This window comes from Perca fluviatilis, chromosome 14 (assembly GCF_010015445.1).
Source record: "Perca fluviatilis chromosome 14, GENO_Pfluv_1.0, whole genome shotgun sequence".
Classification (NCBI taxonomy): domain Eukaryota; kingdom Metazoa; phylum Chordata; class Actinopteri; order Perciformes; family Percidae; genus Perca; species Perca fluviatilis.
The window spans coordinates 33,533,048-33,554,488 of NC_053125.1; the positions used below are offsets into that span (position 1 = coordinate 33,533,048).

Genomic DNA, 21,441 nt, shown 5'->3' on the forward strand with positions numbered 1-21,441 from the left:
TGTCAGCTGTATGATAAAACAATATGTCAAGTGTTATGTGTGAAGCATTTGAACTCAAGGCAGAAATCCCTCTGGGGACAAAAAAGTAGGCTATCACCTGCAAAGTGGTCACCATGATGTGTAAAAATTAAAGCGTTGTCGTAAGACTATAGCAATCACATCGTTGGAAAGGTCTCATTCTGGAGAGTAAGATATGTCAGTCTGGAGAGGATACATTACTCCTTGAACCTTGAACCCAGTCCATGTTTGAAGGCTTGTCATTTAGCAACAGAAGGTGCTACACACATAAGACCAGCTGTTATAGAAGGTGCTACACACATAAGACCAGCTGTTATAGAAGGTACTACACACATAAGACCAGCTGTTCTAGAAAGCTCTGGACGTTAGCTATCATGGAGATATGGTCACCAAATTTTACCTAATGTAAGCACTGTCAAATATGGTAATAAGCTATTTTCACCTATTTAACGATTCAATTTTTAAAATCTGATGACATCCCAAAAAACCCAGGGTGTATCCAAAATTATACACTGCCAACTTCTACTTGAGAAATATACCAATATACTTTAAAACTACAACTCCCATAAGAAACGCCACAGAAGCTGTTACAGAGCTTGAGCACTTGTAGTTCTTCCGGGGTGGGTGGGGGGACGTGTTCGGCTCCTCTTTCTGCTGTCTGCCGTGAAATGGCTTGATTTTTACCTTTGTATCCGCTGAGCGGGACGTACTACATCACTTCCCGAGTTTTCCGCGGATTCGTTTTTTCTTTCGTCGGTATTTGACGGTAAGTGAATAACATGAATGTCTATCTGAAGGACCCCCTCATCGAAAAATAACGTCAAGGGTACACCTCTTTCGTTGAAACTTGACGCCAGGGTTCCTTGACCATGCGTCATACATTTGACGAGTAGCGAGTGAGACTGTGTTGGAGCTGTTCCCTGCTGAACTGAGCATGTGTAAAGAAAGAGAAGGTGCTGTGCTGCCACCTGCTGGCTGTCTGACTCAGTTGATATGATGCTCTCATCCAGAGAGAGTTTTACAATCAGCATCTTATAGAAAAATGTAAGACTACGTAAGTATAGTGTGTGCTTTCAAAGTGTACATTTGTGCAGGAATGTGCAGTTACTGCCCAGAGGTTATTAAAACTTAGTTTTAATACAAAAATATGTGCAAGAGGGAAAATAGTAAGGATGGGTGACCTGGCTGTGTCACGTCGTCTGATGGCTTGTATGTTTTGAAAAATGTAAAGCAGTCTGAGTGTAACTGTGAATATGTCTGGTGTGGAAGAGCATCATCCTGTATATCTGCTCATTAAAGATCATCAGACTGTAATCATGAGCTGAAAAACAGAACCTGATGGTTTCTGTGACTTTTAAACTTAAGACATTTGACTGAATGTTCACTGACTACAGAATCAAACCTCAGACCCTCTGCTCTGTAGGTGTAAAGTTTTCCAACCGCTGGTGGATGTTGCAGCTGTTTATAGCCTGTTTTCTGTTCTCTGTGCTGAACAGAAACCCACAGAACCAAAACCGCTGACACCAAACTTTATTGATCCTGCACAGAAACAAGCTCATAAATACAATATAAATATTGTATATATTACATTCATACATTTCAAATAGTTGTTATAATTAGACTCTGTTCAGTAGATATTTGTTGGTTGTTGTGCAACGTAATGAACGCTTACAGAGGAACAAATCTATGACTTAAATAAAAAGCATTTGTTTGAACAAAACACATCTAAAGAATGCAAACATGCTTAAAATATGAGTTGTTCTTCAACATTTATTCATAAAGTGCTTTACAGCAACCAACAGGTATCCAAAGTGCTCGAAGGACCAAAAATAAAACAACATACCGTACAATAAAAAGAGTAAAACATAGAATACAGTACAATCTGAAACCGTTGCATAGAAACAGGAGAAATAAAGAGATAATGCCGCAAGGCTACTGTGCATTAAAAGCCATTCTAAATAAAGAAGTTTTAAGTTTGGATTTCAAAAGAACGTCTGTAATCGTCTGAATGTCAGGTGTTAACTTGTTCCAAAGTCTCGAGTCAGCAACTGCAAAAGAGTGATTTCCCCCCCCCCCCCACAGTTTGTACCTCTACCTTGCGACTTCTAAAGCCATTTGATTGGATGAACGGACTGACCTTTTTGTGCTTTCAAAGGTTTAAAATCTCCGACAAATACACCGGGGCTATACAGATGTAGATGTGAGGGTCTCTGGGGACCAGTGATTGGCCAGCTGGACTCCACTGGTTGGACTGGTGTGATGGTGTTCAGGTCTTCCTCAGTGAGGAGTAGAGGACCTCTGGATCTGCTGGAGGCTCTGATCACAAACAGTGCAAACAATATGAGAAACTGTTGGAGACAAACTCCATCAGCAGACAATCAGTGTTTCTCAATAGTGACTGGTTTGGCTCTCTTCATACATTTAGATAAGCGCAGTAGTTTTCTTTAAGCCCACAGACCATCGCAGGTTAAAGGTCATAGTCCAGGGGCCTCATTCATAAAACCTGTTACGCAAGAAAAAGTTACGTGAAGAAGGGTGAAATGAATTTCCATGCGTAAAAATGTGCCGTTTTCCGCAACCTTTTGACCATGCGTATGATCATGCGTAACGCTCCCAAGGTTTTGTAGACTGTTTTTGTGAATTCTGATGGTAACATAAAATATAACATGTATAAAGTACTCTGGATGCATAGTGCACAGCCTGCATGTGAGCCTTGCATGAGCACACTCTACATTTTAATTTAGTTTCCGTAACACTCAATAAGGTCTATCCATGAATTATAAAAATGGATATTTATATCCAACAAATAAATCTATTTAACCCTTGTATGGTGTTCAGGTCTGTGGGAACAGTTTTCAATGTTTGCTAAAAGAAAAATGATGCTATTTATTATTTCTTCTAACTCAAACTCATTATCTGTGAAGAACGTAAGAAATAACTTATTTTCAATGACTGCACACGGTACACCCACCAACACATAACTATTATATATGATGTGTTCGGGTCTGCTGGACCCGAGTGTATTTAATTTCACCTGTTCTGATTAAGTTCTAAGAAATAAGCACCAATAATTATCAAAAATCTTGTATCTATTTTGTTTTTACCTTTTTAATAATTGAATTTACTTGTTTTCTCACAAAAAACAAAATTGATCATATGATCATAAATGTGATCTCACAGGGGTAAATGGCAAATATGAACCATAAATTATGTATGTATCATTGGTAATTGAGCTAAATCTGTTAAGTATTAAGGCTGTGTAACATTACACAAGGGTTAAGGCCTCCAAACAGGATTTTGTTTCGATGTCCTCTGTTAGGAGCACATTGATCTCACAATCACTGAATCGTGTTTTTTTCCCATTTTTCCGTTTCGTGATTGTTCATCAAGGGCTTCTTTACAAGGCTGGAATATTCATTGATTAATTAACATGGAACTTATTAGGACAAATATGGGACGACTTTGGGAGGAGTGTGAGGCTCGTGCATATGCTCGACCGCATAAGGTAACGCACGTCCGTATTTCTAACGAGAAGAGCGTGTACCGGTGTGCACCGCAAGGTTTTATAAATCAGAAAAAATCTTTTTGTGTACAAACATTCTGACTTTTTGGCACACGAAATCGTTCAGAATAGAACCTACACACAGTTTTACAAATGAGGCCCCTGTGCATGAACAAGTCGAGGAAATATTATGCATACATTTCAAATCACATTAGTGCTGTTTGATCTCAAAGGTAAAACAGAATAGTAAAAGTAAAATGTACAATATTTTTTCTCAGAAATGTAGAAGATAAGTAAAAAGTAGAAGGAAGTTAAAATACTTAATTGAAATACATTAAATAACATGAGGAAAATCAACAAACGTCCTGCTTTTATTTTGGCGGCAAGTTCAAACATGTTTTTGATAACGGACAAACAAAAGAGACAGAGACTGCAAGACTCATTTTAAAAGACCGTGTGGAGATATATATGTAAACAATGTATATATTACACTATTGTAATGTCATGTAAACATCATATTCTATTTGGGTTTTCAGAATAAGGCTTTTTTCTGAATATAGTATTTTTCGATGAAGACATGTGATATGTAGGTATTATTCAGGTTTTAGAAGCAGTCTTTGGACATGTATACAGCACATTCAGAATCTGTGTCTCAATTGCGAGACATGGCCTCCTGCCTGTTAATATTGGTGCTTTATGTTATTCAAGGCGGCTGTGGCTCAGGTGGTAGAACTGTCGTCTACAAGACAGAAGATCGGTGCTTAGAAGTGTCCTTGGTCCAGACACTGGACCCTGTCTTGCTCCAGATGTTGAACCATTGGTGTGTAAATATGGATGTCATAAGAACAGACGTAACTAAGCATGATGGCTGTCTGGGAGTTCCAGGTGAAGTCAGGGAAGACGTTACCGTACGCTGGCTGTGTGGTGATGCCAGGCTCTTGGTGGTACCGGCACCAGTTACTAGATGTTTGGTATTGTGACATCCCTGTGTGAATGTGTGTGAATGTTTATCTGATGTGCAGGTGGCACCTTGTATGACCACCTCAGCCACGTGTGTGTGTGTGTGTGTGTGTGTGTGTGTGTGTGTGTGTGTGTGTGTGTGTGTGTGTGTGTGTGTGTGTGTGTGTGTGTGTGTGTGAATGGTGCCTGTAGTGCTGTGTAAAAGTGCTTTGAGTAGTCTAGAAAAGCACTATATAAATGCAGTCCATTTACATTTGTAGTAGCCATGTAAACGGATTAGTCAGAATATTGTCTTTTTCAGAATAAAAGCCCCAAAAAATTAATATTATGTGCAGTTAAACCTAGTCAGTTTTTTTGTCCTTTTGTAATCAACTTATTAGGGCCCGAGCACGAAAGTGCAAGGCCCCAACGGTGCCTTGCACTGAATGTGCTAAGGAACCTATTGTTTTTCATCAGATTATTATTTTTCCGAGTCCTTTGTCGCATTTTTGAGGGCGTTAGCATGCACGAAAACTCACAAAAATTTGCACACCTGTCACAACTGGTGAAAATTGCAAAGTTCTGTAGTGCTTGGCCTCGGGTGTTGCCAGGGGGCTCCATAGCGCCCCCTAACGTGCGCCTTAATTCCGGAAAAAGTAAGAAGTTAATATACCAACTTTTGAGGGAACATAGGTCTCATCTTGAACTCCATTGAGCTATTTTTAGAAAAAATTACAAAATTAAAATTTTTTCAAAATCTTGGTTTTCGTGTAAAAATCTTCATTATACGAACACTTGTTTGAGGACTTTAGGATGCACGAAAACTCTCAAACTTTTGCAGCCATGTGCAGAATAATAAACTCTTTCATCTGAATTCACATTTATGCTTGGAAGTGGTACGGTTGCTCTATAGTGCCCCCTAATTGGTTTTAGCCCTTGGGCACATTTTTGACGGCCTCAATATATACGAAAACTCACAAAAATTGGCACCCACATAAACACCTGGGGGCATTGCGAGACTGTACAGCAATTTGGCCCATATCTGTAAGCGGGCTCCATAGCGCCCCCTAATGCGTAGAAGGCCTTAACTTGGACATAGTTGCTCCGATCTTCACCAGATTTAATACCCATATTGCTCTAATCATTGCAGACATATTTCCCATTTACATTCATTAGCTCCGCCCAAACGGAAGGCGGCCATTTTTAATTATGCATTTTTCAGGTGTTTTACATTCTTTCAAACTCGTCCTAGGCCGTGACTTCAATCTTCTTGAATCATTGCAGGAAGTATCTGTTTACCCTCATAATGAAAAGTTATCCAGAGAATTTTGATAGTTCAAAAAATGCGCATGTTATAGCAACTTACTGTCTAAACAGGAAGTTGCGTTATCTTGACAACAATTATTCCGATTGCCCCGAAACTTGACAAGGATGTTCCTCCTGGCCGGTTTAGCAACTGTGCCAAAGTTGGCTGCAATCGGCCATTAGATGGCGCTGTTTTTTTTATTTAATCATCAAAAATTGACATATGGGAAGCCTATTTTGTCTAACTACTCCTGGGACGTGAGTCCGATCGGCACGAAAACTTGCATATACACTCGGAGGACCCTTGTGACAAAAAGTAATCAAAAGAATATTGATAGCTAAAACAATGCGCAAGTTATGGAGGACCAACTTCCTGTAGGTGGGAGTGGAAACAGGAGTGGTTATATCTTGCCAACGGCTATTCCAATGGACACAAAACTTAAGAAAGTTGTTCCTGATGTGCCAATGAGGCTGTTTGCCAAATATGTCGTCAATTGGCCTTTAGATGGCGCTGTTTTATTTTTTTTTAATTAATTAGCTAATTTGCTTTGAGCGAAATCTACTTTTTTAAACTCCTCCTAGCGGCGTAGTCCCCATCTGCACAAAAATGTCACGTAGATTCGGTGGACCCTCATGACAAAAATATATCAAAAGAATTTTGATAGCTAACACAATGCGCAAGTTACAGAGGACCAACTTCCTGCAGGGGGCTGTCGAAACAGGAAGTTGCGTATCTTAACAAGATTTATTCCCGATTGACACCAAATATGACAAAGTTCTTCCGTATAGGGGTTTGAGCATCCAAGCCAAATTTAGAGTGCATTGGCCATTAGATGGCGCTGTTAGAATTTTTTTTATTAATTATTCACATCGCGATATATGGGAAACATACTTTGTCTAACTCCTCCTGGGCCGTGAGTCCAATCTGCACAAAAACTTGGATATTGGATTCGGTTGACGCGACTGGGTAAGGTTATCAAAAAAATTTTGATAGCCAAAATATCGCAAGTTATGGAGGAACAACTTCCTGTAGGTGGGTGTGGAAACATGAACGGTTCTATCTTGGCAAAGGTTTTGTGATTTATATGAAACTTAGAATGTGTGGTCTACATGTGATGTTGCATTTGCCAGTACCCCCCGGGGCAAGAAGCGAGGGCCCGTCATCGCTGCTTGCAGCTTTAATTCTCTTTCTTTCTGAGAGTGAGAGGGGGTGATTATCAGTTGTATTTTCTGTATGTTCAGTACAGAGCTGGCAGTGGTTAGCTTAGCTTAGCTTAGCATAAAGACTGGAAACTGGCTCAGATCAAAGTTGAGAAATAAAGAGCAGCTGTACCTCTGGTCCTGTTTGATTTGATCACTATTTGTCCATTACTGACGTCTTCTGCTCCTCTCCCTGCTGAGGAGACTGCAGCTGGATCTCTCTCTGATTATAATAATATTTATACTGCTGTAAGATTATTGTTAATGTAGAATTATTATTACAGTTACTATGGCCTTTATGTCTGCAGGTTTTAGACCTGCTGTGAACAAAGGAAGAGCAGGGCAGAGGGCCTTTTTCTTAAACGGGAAACTGGGCGACCACAAAGCTGCTCGCAGACACGGTAGACAGAAACCTCACCAGTGTCAGTTTACTGGTATCAACAAGAGGAAGGTGCTGCTGTGGTTTCACACTCAGAGTGGAAAACATTATGCTATTTTGTATTAAAGGTCAGTTTGAGACGGAGAAAACAAAGCATCTTTGGTCTGCTGAGTCTGTCTCCTCTTCTATATCCAAACTTAAATCTTACTTTGAGACAGGATGAATATTCCTATTAGTCTGATGTCGCCTTTAAGTATTAGTCCGATGTTATTTTACATGTTTTGTTTTGTCAATAACTTTCATGTTCAGACTCAAAACAACAGCAAAGGTATCTAACAAGTATTGTGTGTATATCAAAGCCTGATATATCTTCTTCCTCTGGCCACACATTGTTGTTTAAAACACATAATTGAATCTGTTTACATATACAAAATGTTCCAGTTTTTGCCCTTATTCCTAAAGAACATTTTGACAAGGCTGTTTACATGGCTAATGTAAGTGAATATTTTACTAATATTCCCGTTTTCATGCAGCCGTGTAAAATAGGACTTTTTCAAAGTCTTCCAGCGGTGGAGGACTTGTTGGAGCGTGTGAATACAGCGTCCCTCTTTCATTCCTTCAACCAGCTTCTAGAAAAGGTCGGCTCATATTCAAAAGCCTGTGCAAGTTTAATGTTTAAAAGTAGCCGTGGTCTGGGACTTATGGGCTGTAATCTGTGTTTTATCCCTCACGCTGGTACCCTTGAAGCCCCTGTGCACCAGATGACAAAAAACTCTGAGCCAGTCCAGAGTACGCTAGACCTGTGGGACACGTTCGCTGTTCATGCCAACGCTTTGGGAACAGGTGTTGGTGGGAACACTCAGTGACCTATATTAGCCATAAGTTGCTAAATCATGAAAGGAATTATTCAACAATGTCTGTCAAATAAATGGTCTTTATCCAAGTAAGGGTTAATGTTCAACAAGTTCAGAGCAGAGGCCAGAACTATTCGACGTGCAGTGAAAGTCCAAGATTAAAAATGGACTCCGTCATCAAGAGATGCATGGCCTAAAGAAAAGGAGAAACACAGCTACCTGTAAACATCAAATACTTGGATATCCAGGGTTCGAATTACGTGGGAGTCAGTGGGAGCTGAGCTCCCATAGAGAGAGGATGAGCTCCCATGAAAGCAGTAAAATATTACACCAGTGGGGGTCTCTAAAAATCATCAGCACCATTATTTAAATAACAAATAAAACACTTTTTCCTTCAATATATCGAGACATATTTATGTAAATAAACAGCCTAAAAGAAACATGTTTTCCAAAAGAACGCATTAGGCGTATGCTACTGCTAGGCGCATATCGTGATTGCAGCATTGTTGTGTATGTACTTCACCACCACCACAGGAGTACAATATAATTTTTAGAGCTCGCAAATGTTAAACCTTTTAGAAGAAGAACTGGTCAAAATCAACAGGGTGAGATAAGGTGGTTTATTATTGTAATTTCTCTACTCCTGTATCAATAAACGTTGAACTCAAATGAATGAAGTGCAGTGGTAGGCTATTTATTTATTTATCTACACACGCGCCTGCTCATAGGCTACGTTTTTCTTTTAAAGAGACCTCTACAAAGATGAAATCATAATTCGAACCCTGTGGATATCAACAGGTTTTTGGACATGAGCCGACCTTATCTAGAAGCTGGTTGAAGGAATGAAAGAGCGAAGCTGTGTTTATACGCTCCAATAAGTCCTCCACCACTGGAACACTTTGTTAAAATATCCTGTTTTTTAACAGCTGTACAGTACCGGTCAAAAGTTTGGACACACCTTCTCATTCAATGTGTTTCTTTATTTTCATGACTATTTACATTGTAGATTCTCACTGAAGGCATCAAAACTATGAATGACACATATGTAGTGATTATTATTACAACAAAGTGTGAAATAACTGAAAACATGTCTTATATTTTAGATTCTTCAAAGTAGCCACCCTTTGCTTTTTTATTAATAAGGGAAAAAATTCCACTAATTAACCCTGACAAAGCACACCGGTGAAGTGAAAACAATTTCAGGTGACTACCTCATGAAGCTCATTGAGAGAACACCAAGGGTTTGCAGAGTTATCAGCAAAAGCAAAGGGTTGCTACTTTGAAGAATCTAAAATATAAGACATGTTTTCAGTTATTTCACACTTTTTTGTTAAGTACATAATTCCATATGTGTTCATTCATAGTTTTGATGCCTTCAGTGAGAATCTACAATGTAAATAGTCATGAAAATAAAAAGGAAACACATTGAATGAGAAGGTGTGTCCAAACTTTTGGCCTGTAATGTATGTAAACAGGAATATTAGTGAAGTATTCATTTTCATTCCTTTGTCAACAGCTTATTCAGAATATTGATTATTTTCTGTAAAACTGAATACTCTGCATGTAAACGTAGTCACTGTTGTTTTGGGGGACATGTCCCTTCATCAGCATGAACATATATACACTTGTGTTATGTTTCTAGTGACGGAGACATAGAAGAGCAGACTTACCTCTCTTCCTTCTTGTCTTCTTGTCTTTGATCGCTATTTGTCCGTAACTGACGTCTGTTGTTCTCACTCCGGAGTAGATTGCAGTACGATCACTCTCTGGAAAAGACATATCATTATTAATATCAGGACTGTACATTATATTTACTAATTATGCAAAAAGTATACTGATTATTTAAACTCCTACTGAAATCAGTATTACTTTTAGAGAGCTCATATTATGCTTTTTGGCTTTCCCCTTTCCTTTATTGTGTTATATATCTTTGTTGTGCATGTTATATGCTATATTACATACTTACTTTTAAGTCAAAGAGTACAACTGTTAATTTGTTCAAATGATTAGTAGCCTAATCCTTGAATGGTATGATTATGATGGCTTCAATTCAGAGCAGTGGTCAGTTAATGTATATATTTAGGCTGCTTATGCATTCAGTCGGTCCGTGATCGTCGCTTTCTCTCGCTGTTTCATTACAGCGGCCGTATTCCTTTTCTTTTTGTACAAATAATGTGTTTCACGTCATCATACTTCCACAAGAAGCTGCTCACTTTGTATAAAGTATGTACAATGCGTATTCTCCATTTTGGCATCAGTAAATCTGTGATCGACCTTGAGGTCTTTTGAGGAAAGCTGTGGACGTGCATCTATCTGAATTACTTCATCCTGGTTCGGCCTAGTCGATCCTCCTCAGCCTGGCTTGGCCTTCGTGAAACGCAGCAAGGCTGCACAGATTAGACTAGGTCAAGCCTCGCTTTATCGGTTATCCTGGATTTATATATTCTGCTTTTGTGAAACAGGCCCAGGTCTCTCTGTGGCAGCCGGTTTCCACAGCCAGACTGTGTCCACTCAGCCTGTACCTGCTCAGAGTCTTTCTGTCATATGGTGCTCAAGTATTCAGCTAACGTGTACTCTCGGTTTAGGGCTAGGTAACAATCCATTTTGCTTTGATGTTTAGGAGTCTTTCCAATAGGTCATGTATTTCTGTTGTTGTCTGCAGATGATTTGGTTGGGCCGGATGGTTTGGGGGTGTCCTGAGGTTCTGGAGGCTGTGAAGTGAGGGAGCTGAGGGGGGTGTCCTGAGGCTCTAGGGGTTTGTGAGGTGAAGGAGCTGATGGACAGGGCTAGCTGACTGAGGGGACTTTTCTCTATGTTTCTCTCTTGGTATTGTAGTGCTTTGTAATGGAAACTATGGGGGTCGCTTGTTTTCAAGTGGTTGTAGAATTTGATGGATCTTTTTTCAATTGTAATTTGGAGGGGATGTTGGCCTAGCTCTGCTCGGCAGGCGTTATTTGGGATGTATCTTGGTAGGTGTAGAAGGTTTCTACAAAATTCTACATGGAATTTCTCAATTGGGTGATTGTCCCAGTCAGTAAATTTTAAATGTCTACTGAGCGGCCCCATATTTCGCTGCAATATAGAGCGATGGGTTCTATGACTAATTTAAATATTTTTAACCAAATTTTTATTAGAATGTCTTTTGATTTTTCTTTTAATTGCATAAAATGCTGTTCTTGATTTGTCTCTCACCTCATTCACACCAATTTGAAAACTACCTGATAATATTTAGACCTAACTATGTGTAGTTTTTCACATGTTCTAATTGATCTGTATTTATTTTCATTATTTATGTTTACTGTAATTCCCAGATCTTTTCTGGAAAATCTGTATTTTGGTTTGTTTAGGTTGACAGTCAGAGCCCAGGTCTGACAGAAACTGTGCAGGAGATCCAGGTGTTGTTGTAGGCCTTTTTTGTAGGGGACAGCAGGACTACACCATCAGCATATAACAAACATTTGATGTCAGTATCTCCCAGAGTGATACCAGGGGATGTAGAAAGTTCCAGAATTTTTGCCAATTCATTTATATAAATGTTGAACAGAGTCGGGGACAGGCAGCATCCCTGTTTCAAGTTCAATTCTAGTGATGGAGCCATAGAAGAGGTACCTCTCTTCCTGTTTGTCTTCTTGTCTTTGATCACTATTTGTCCATAACAGACGTCTTCGGTTCTCACTCTGGAGTAGATTGTAGCAGGATCACTCTCTGGAAAAGAAATTACATTGATTATTTAACTTTTACTACAATCAATAATACTATTTTCCATAGTATTAGAAAAGGACTTAATAGTTGATACATTTTAGCATTAAAAATGAATAAAAAGTTTAAAAACGTCATCATGTTGAGTCAATTCTGAACCAATCAGCTGTTAGATCAGCCGAGAGGCCGGTGTTTCCCAGCATGCCCTGGGTCCGCCTGGGTCTTGCAGTCTGTGAAAAGCAACTGCGCTGCCTGTGTCTCAGAACTGTGCCCGCCTTGATCTCATGAGATTATCGTTGCCCACGTGTGTGTGACGTCAGAGCAAGTCGGGATCAATCCATACATCTTCGTCTGCTTATCCGGTATCGGGTTGCGGGGGGAGCAGCTCCAGCAGGGGACCCCAAACTTCCCTTTCCCGAGCCACATTAACCAGCTCTGACTGGGGGATCCCGAGGTGTTACCAGGCCAGGTTGGAGATATAATCCCTCAACCTAGTCCTGGGTCTTCCCCGAGGCCTCCTCCCAGCTGGACATGCCTAGAACACTTCCCTAGGGAGGCGTCCATGGGGCATCCTTACCAGATGCCCGAACCACCTCAACTGGCTCCTTTCAACGCAAAGGAGCAGTGTCTCTACTCCAAGCTCCTCACGGATGACTGAGCTTCTCACCTTATCTCTAAGGGAGATGCCAGCCACCCTCCTGAGGAAACCCATTTCGGCCGCTTGTACCCTGGATCTCGTTCTTTCGGTCATGACCCAGCTTTCATGACCGTAGGTAAGGGTAGGAACGAAAACTGACCGGAATATCGAGAGCTTTGCCTTCTGGCTCAGCTCTCTTTTCGTCACAACGGTGCGATAGATTGAATGTAATACCGCACCCGCTGCGCTGATTCTCCGACCAATCTCCCGCTCTATTGTCCCCTCACTCGCAAACAAGACCCCAAGGTACTTAAACTCCTTCACTTGGGGTAAGGACTCATTCCCTACCTGGAGTAGGCACTCCATTGGTTTCCTGCTGAGAACCATGGCCTCAGATTTAGAGGTGCTGATTCTCATCCCAACCGCTTCACACTCGGCTGCGAACCGATCCAGTGAGTGCTGAAGCTCACAGGCCTATGATGCCATCAGGACCACATCATCTGCAAAGAGCAGCAATGAGATCCCCAGCCCACCGAACTGCAACCCCTCCCCACCCCGACTACGCCTTGATATCCTGTCCATAAATATTACAAACAGGATTGGTGACAAAGCGCAGCCCTGGTGGAGGCCAACCCTCACCTGAAACGAGTCCGACTTACTGCCGAGAACCCGGACACACCTCTCACTTTGGTCGTACAGAGATTGGATGGCCCTGAGAAGAGACCCCCTCACCCCATACCCCATAGCACCTCCCACAGCATCTCCAGGGGGACCCGGTCATACGCCTTCTCCAGATCCACAAAACACATGTAGACCGGATGGGCACACTCCCAGGCTCCATCCAGGATCCTTGCGAGAGTGAAGATCTGGTCCATTGTTCCACGACCAGGACGGAATACACATTGTTCCTCTTCAATCTGAGGTTCGACTATTGGCCGAACCCTCCTTTCAAGCACCTTGGAGTAGACTTTACCAGGGAGGCTGAGAAGTGTGATACCCCTGTAATTGGCACCCCCTGACCCAACTCACCACCAGATGGTGATCGGTTGACAGCTCTGCCCCTCTCTTCACCCAAGTGTCCAAAACATAGGGCCTCAGATCAGATGAAATGATTATATAATCGATCATTGACCTTTGGCCTAGGAAGCTCTGGTACTAAGTACACTTATGAGCATCCCTATGTTCGAACATGGTGTTTGTTATAGACAATCCATGACTAGCACAGAAGTCCAACAACAAACAACCACTCTGGTTTAGATCAGGGAGGCCGTTCCTCCCAATCACACCTCTCCATGTGTCTCCGTCATTGCCCACGTGCGCGTTGAAGTCCCCCAGCAGAACAATGGAGTCCCCCACTGGAGCCCCAGGCAGGACTCCACTCAGGGTCTCCACGACGGCCGAATACTCCGAACTCTTGTTTGGTGCATATGCACAAACAATAGTCACAGTCCCCACCCCCCAACGGGCAGGCATAGGGAGGCAGCCCTCTCATCCACCGGGGTAAACTCCAACGTAGCGGCGCTCAGCAGGGGGCTTGTCAGGGGCTTGTGAGGCCGGGCTCCGTGGCAAACCCGGCCACCAGACGCTCGCTGACGAGCCCTCCATCTGGGCCTGGCTCCAGACGGGGGCCCCGGGTTTCCTCCGAGCAGGGTAACGTTACCGCTTCCTCATTGGCTCATAAGGTTTTTTGAACCATTCTTTGTCTGGCCCCTCACCGCCTTGGGAGACCCTACCAGGAGCACAAAGCTCCAGACAACACAGCCCTCAGGTTCATAGGGACATACAGACCTCTCCACCACAATAAGGTGATGGTTCCCGGAGAAATTAAGGGCAAATGATTAATAAATAATTATATATTTATCTAACCCTAACCCTTTTTTAAACAGCATGGTAAATATATTAACACAACTCAAACCTCCTTAGCCATTTATTTTAATTCCCTCTACACTCCCAACTGTTTAATACTCAACACATTACTACATAATAACCTGTTCACACAGAGACCTTGGTCTTTAGTATTCACTAGGTTCATCACAAGAGCAGGCATGCTTTCTATGCTACTAGTTTCAGTAAATTATATATTTAGAAGAACTGACTGCACCAGGGAGAGGGACATAATTTTAACAATACTTTATTTTGCACATGGCAATATATCACTTTAATTCTAATTTCTGATCATCTGTGTCAGGTTTGTCAGCTTCTAAAGCCTTGTTCTGTCTTTCAGTTGTTGCTCATGAGATCTCTGCTGCTCTCTCCGGTGGAGGCCTAAAGGCCGAGACATACCGAACACTCGAGTCCCCGACCTCGCCAGACTGTCCAACAGCCGATTATCGTCTCGGTGTGTGGGACCTTAACACTTTCAACGGCTGAGTTGTGTCTTCTGTGTGTTGCTGCTGGTACCATGGTGTTAAAAATGCATTAAGATTTGCTCTTGGCTGTTTCCTGGCGCTCCTCCTACTTCCTTCTGAATCCCCCTTTCTTTGTTTGGCATTGTCTTGTTTGCAGCAGGCATGATTAAAACAAATTGTTAAGATAATTTTTGTTTCACGAGCAAGATAACCTGCCAGCCAGAATACTGAATTACCTAAAGACATTAATGTATTGATCAAAATTATTATTAGAGAGAGAGACAGAGAGATGAAGGGAAAGAGAGAGAGAGAGAGAGAGAGAGAGAGAGAGAGAGAGAGAGAGAGGGAAAGAGAAAGGGAGAAAGAGAGAGAGGAAGAGAGAGGGGGAGAGGGAGGCCAGCCAGCATTGGAACTCAGAAATCTCCCAACCTGATATTTACATTTTTTATTCAATAACTATATTTGTTTGACAGGAAAGCTGTCATGGATATAAATGCCTATATTCATTTATTTAAAAGGAGACTTTCTCTGTAGGAAGATGAAAGGAAGCTGCTCAAGCCCTTTTTGATGTCTATGTGTGCTTAAACGGAAATTATGTGCGTGTTTATTTGCATAGAGCGGGGAAGTGAGATCCATCAGGAAGCATTTGGAGAAAGATTCTGCTGCCAGGTGAGAACACACACACCTAGAGCTGTCTACTAGTGATCAGATCACTCCGATCAGATTTGAAAAGGTCAGAACGAGGTCTAGAGACTCCCAGACCCTCATAGTTGGGCATTACACTTTAACGTGGTTTAACTGGACTGTTTTCCTGATTCTCCTTGATCCAGAGTTGATTAAATGCTTCTGTGTAAGTCATCAAAGTCTCCAGAACCTTCTTCACGTATGTGAATCTTAGTCATGCTGCTCCTGAGGTTTCCTTAACAACAGTATTATACTGTTTACATGAACATATTGCCTTACTTTTAATCTATTGACCATAATATAAAAAGGTATGTACATCTGCAAATGCATAGTTTATATATATAATCTTTGTTTTATTAACAGTCCTGCAGTGAAGCGTGAACAGAACCAGACTCAGCTGAAGGGTTGCTATGAGAAACAGGAAACTGAACGACCACAGAGCTGTTAGAGCTGTTAGCGGTGTTAGACGTGTTAACCACAGGGTAACAAACACCCAGACTCTCGTGACAAGCACAACACAACCTATTATCTACTAAAATAGACCTTACAGTGTGACTGTTAAAATATCCTTATTTTATAAAATGTGTTTTTCCCCAAATGTCCTCTCAAGAACATAAACCAACAACACATACAGTTTTCTTCTGAAAATCAATTAAAAACATCTTTACCTGGTTTTGAAAGTGCGATTGAAGCGTTCCACCACACTTGCTTTTGTCTCGTTCGATGTGGAATTATGAATTTTATATTGAGTCCTTTGTCTGTTTGAAGTTTCAGAGGTATGCGGCCTTGACACAGTATTTCTATAAAGGCATTTGTGACAACAGGGCCAGATTGGTTTTTAAGACATATTGCCCATGCTTATTTAGAAAACACATCAATACATGTCAATAAATAACACACATTATCATTTTCCGCAGAATATTCAGACATATCGACCAAATCCATCTGAAATTGTTTATCGTTACCATTAACCATCACCCGGTTTCTTGCAAAATGTTTCAATGGAGGAGCGTGTAGAGTATAAGCGTCCTGACTCAACAGAAACTTTTTAACCATGGGGATCGTTGGAGACAAACCGGTACATTCTTTGACGGAATTGCGAAGCTTATGTACGCCACCTAACCCTCCAGGGTGTGCAGGGTCATAATATAGTTTATGCATAACCTGCACAACACACGCTATTATCTACTAAAATAGACCTTACAATGTGACTGTTAAAATATCCCTATTTTATAAAATGTTCTTTTCCCAAAACATCCTCTCAGGACAAACAAGAACACGCACAGTTTTCTTCTGAAACTCAATAAAAACATCTTTACCTCTGTTCCGCCTGATTGGCTGCTGCAGGTTTCGTGATATGGTGACATCACTGTATGTGACGTCATCATCTCCAGCTTCTACTTCAGCTGAAATAAACCAAAGTTAACATAAATTTCAATCAATGTAATCATTAAAGAGACATCCATAAAGATGGAAACATGAGGAAGATTATGTGATTCTATCAAAAGCTCCGGAGCATGCTAAAGGGCCTTCATGGTGAGGATGGTTTGTCAACAACAGAAAAGTGATTCATGAGAATCCAAAGAGACGTTTGACTTGAAGAAACACTTCAGTCCAATTCTGGAATTGAAAATATCAACAGGAAATTTTATATCTGCAGTGCAATATGAGTCTTATTGAGACTAACCTCTAGGTTTCTACGGATGTATTGTAGAACCAGGAGAACCAGGAGAACCAGAACACTGACTGGAACAGCGGACCAGAACACAATGGGAGGAGGAGAGGAGCCAGGACTGGAAGCAGTGGTGAAGCCAGAGGTGGTGGAGGTTGGAGGAGGAATTGTAGTCATGGGTTTCTCTAAAATGAACAAAAAAAATATTTAATTAAAATCAAAGAAATAAAAGTAAGTCGATAACACGTTCAGCTATTTCACTGTTCCTCCTTTTTTATGTGAAGATTTAGACTTTTAACTTCAGTGTTGTGTATCATGTTTGTAATTGAGTGAATTCCCTTGGTCTAGTTAGAGGAAGAAATATCTGATATCAGATGGTGTGTTAGGCTGCTTCCACACCATGTTAACCCAACCCTGGAGTGTTTCCTTGGATACGCCCTTTGGTTTGGGGCGGTGTGAAAGCTCATTCTCTGGTACGGACCAAATAACACAACTCTGGTCGCTTGAATACGGAGGTCTCTGTTGTCTTACAAGTGCCCAAGATTTCGGTCATTTCATGTCAGAACACAATCAGACACACATAGGAAGTGACCCAAAAATCAAGGCATTAACTAGCCTGCAGTTTCCACCTTGCACACAATTTACTGACGTATAAATGTTTCAAGTGACGATAATTTTCAGATCCATAACCTACAATGACCACACATCATCATCATCATCAACATCATCATCTTAAAGACCAGGTTTTGGTGCACGTGACAAAGTTTAGTGTAAACACAAACAGAACCAAATAAAAAATTATGCCGCCAAATCGCAGAGTCTACCGAACTGTAGGTGTGAAAGCACCCTGAGATGAAGAATGACCTTTAACCTCCTCACCTGTGACAGAGACCCAGCTGGGTGGAGACTCTCCAACACTACTGATGTTGCACTTGTAGAGGCCTTCATCAGACCTGGAAACATGGTGGATGGTCATGTGACCTGCAGGCTCAGTCCTGATGAAGGAGCCATCTTTATAGAAACCAGCTGGGAGGTTGGATGACGTCTTTGTTTTACAGGTCAGAGTGAGGTCTTCTCCCTCCGTCACAGGGAGGACAGGACTCTGCAGGATCACTGGTCCACCTCAACACAGAGACAAACTACAGCATGTCATCCATTCACACACAGCTTCATCAATACTGACTCCACAGTCTGATCTTACCAGTGACAGTGATGTTGATGCTGTTACTGGTTGCTCCCTCTCTGGACTCACACCAGTAAACTCCACTGTCCCCTGGGTGCATGTAGTCGGTGTTACAGGAAGAACCAGCAGGTTTTCCCCAGCCATCTGCACACTGAGTCCTGTTGTCTTTGGTTGTGTTCCTCCTCAGAGTCCATCCAGCAGAGCTGTCCTCCTCCTCACAGCTCAGAGAGACAGACTGTCCTCTAAACATCTGAGAGCTGCTGGGACTCACAGTCAGAGAGGCTGGAGGGAGGAGGGACAGAAAGACAGAGTTATAGTTCTAAGATGATTTGTATTTTGCAGATTATCTCCCCATTGCTCATAATACTTTCTCAATGTCTGCTTACTACTGAACTGTAATGATGATCTGGTGTTAAACACAGCAGAATATCTAGCTACATGTGTGATACTCTTGTTTTATTTCCTGTGAAGCCGTTTTTTCCTCTTTCTCTGGCAGCCCTGGTTCTGAGTCACTTTACATTTATCAGTTTTATCTTTCGCTGTCTATTCTGTGCACACTGCTTCCTTCAAAAACTGTTTTATTGTATTTATAAACGTCCCCCGCTCAAACACTGTCCTAAACAGAGGCGTTGTTAGGATCTTAAAACATTGTGGGCTTAGCCCAGGCCAGAAAAGACATCTAGGGGGGTTCGGGGGTATGCTCCCTCAGGAGATTTTTTTTTTAATTCAGGTATTTAAATGAGTCAATCTGGTGCAGAACAATAGTTCTAATACGTATTTCAGACAAAACATCTGCTGATTGGATGCAGACCATTTTGTGTGTGTGTGTGTGTGTGTGTGTGTGTGTGTCTGTCTGTACGTGTTTGTGTGTGTCTGTAGCCTGTGTGTGTGTGTGTGTGTGTGTGTGTCTGTAGCCTACGTGTGTGTGCGTGTGTGTGCGTGTGTCTGTACGTGTGTGTACGTGTATTGAGGCTTTTTGGAATTTAAAAATTCATAAACGTTAACACCAACGATAATTATTACAAATTGGAAAGCTAAACAAATTGTGTAAATGACCCTAATACACAGTATTGTTCTATGTGTAAAGTTTGTATTGTAATGTTATAGATCTTTTATTTCGTTGTTTCCTGTACCACTGGAAGCTGGTCAGACCACGCACTTAGCTGTTTACTGACCTTGGTTTGTTGTGCAGCTCAGCAGTGAAGTCACAACTAAAGAGAAATGAACCTTAGGTTAGTTAATATGCAGCAAGACAGAAACAAAACAACTCTGGTCATAAAGCACAGAAACACAACTATGATATTAGATAGCCTAATTATGAAGAAAAACATAATATTTAAACAGACATTCAATGTTTTGTGTTTTATTCCCAAACTGGACCACAGTAACAGAAAAGCCATTTCAGTAAATCAGAATCAGAAAAGCTTTATTGCCAAGTATGTTTACAAACACGAGGGATGTGTCGTGGTATCGTAGGTGCAAGTCACATTAAAGCATTAAAGCAACATGCACAAACACACCGAGTAAAATAGTAAATATAATAATATTTTATTATTAAAAAATATTAATAGTAAATAGAAATTAGAAAATGAAGACTATTGTGAATTTGAGCAGACATGCATGCACCAAAGGTAAAACAAACTCAAAAACTGCTCCGCACATTGTAAACAATTGAAACACTCGTAGTAGTAATGTTTCTTATTGTGTGCTCTTTACTGCCGAATTACCAAGTAGGGTTAAATAAAGTTAGTACTCTTGTCTTAGCTTTATAGATATATTAGCTGTGTGTGTGTGTGTGTGTATGTATATATATATATATATATATATATATATATATATATATATATATATATGTATACACAAACACACACAGACAAAGTATTCTGATATACAATATCTTGTGTCACTGAATTCAGTCTTTGCAGTCCTTTAATTGCTTCTCTCAAAACAGCGGACATGTTTTAGAACTGACAAACCCTGAAATAGTAAGTTGAATTTACCCAGCAGCAGCTGCAGAGATGACTCCTCCATTTGAAATGTTGGTCATATGAGATCAGCACATTAGCGTCTAACCAGACACACCATGTAAAGCCCACCTCCTATATCGTCACGTGTCCTGAGTTTTTGAGGAAATAGTTTTTTTTATTTTGTATTCACACGTCAGAAGATATTGGGGAAAAGAAAACTTACTGCCTTTGAAACAGCACACCTCAAAATTAACAAAATAACTTGTTGTGAAGAACTGTTATCAGAATCTCAGTATAATCTAGATTAATGGAGAAGAGTGGAACACAGCTGGACAGTTACTGAGTATGTTTACATGCACACCAATATTTCACTATTATTCCGAATACGACAATATTCTGAATTTGATGCAGGTGAATTTTGATGCATGTAAACAGCATACTCCGGTTGGATATTCCGATTAAGGCCGTTTTGCGAATACAGCATTTTCAAATTAAGATGTGTATTCTGGTATTATTCAGGTTTTAGAGACATTCTTTGGACATTTAATACAGCGCATTCAGAATATGCGTCTCATTTGGGGGTTTTACCGTAGTTTACACCCAGTTTACGGCCTCTTGCCTGTTTACGGCTTATGGTCAGCTTTATGCATTGCTAAGGTTACTGTACGCAAACCAACTAGCCAACAGTTTGCAGGGCTGCAGATCCGATAAGAAGGAGAAACACAGCAACTTTTAAACATTATCAAAGACTTGGATGTCATGGATGTTTTTGGATATGTGCACACATTTTTCAAAAAGCTGGTTGAAAGAATGAAAGAGGGACGCTGTGTTCACACGCTCCAACAAGTCCTCCACCGCTGGGAAACTTCAATAAAAACATATTTTGCACGGCTGCATCTAAACGGGAATATTAGTGGAATATTCAATGTCATTAGCCATGTGAACAGCTTAGAGGAATATCATCTTTTTCGTTTCCATCCACTTGTCAATCAAATTATATGATGTTCAGTAAAAAAAATGTATGCGAGTAAAGCTGGTGAAAGTGTGTTTCCAT

At 40.9% G+C, this 21,441-nt stretch overlaps 1 long non-coding RNA gene across 1 annotated transcript; it reads right to left on the minus strand.

The window, feature by feature from the left end:
- Positions 1-1,625: 1,625 nt before the first annotated feature.
- LOC120573018 lies at positions 1,626-16,905 on the minus strand. Its single transcript, XR_005641592.1, has 4 exons — positions 16,885-16,905; positions 11,807-11,902; positions 9,868-9,963; positions 1,626-2,334 (listed from the first exon to the last, which is right to left on the minus strand). It is a non-coding gene; the product is annotated as an uncharacterized LOC120573018 (long non-coding RNA).
- Positions 16,906-21,441: the final 4,536 nt, after the last annotated feature.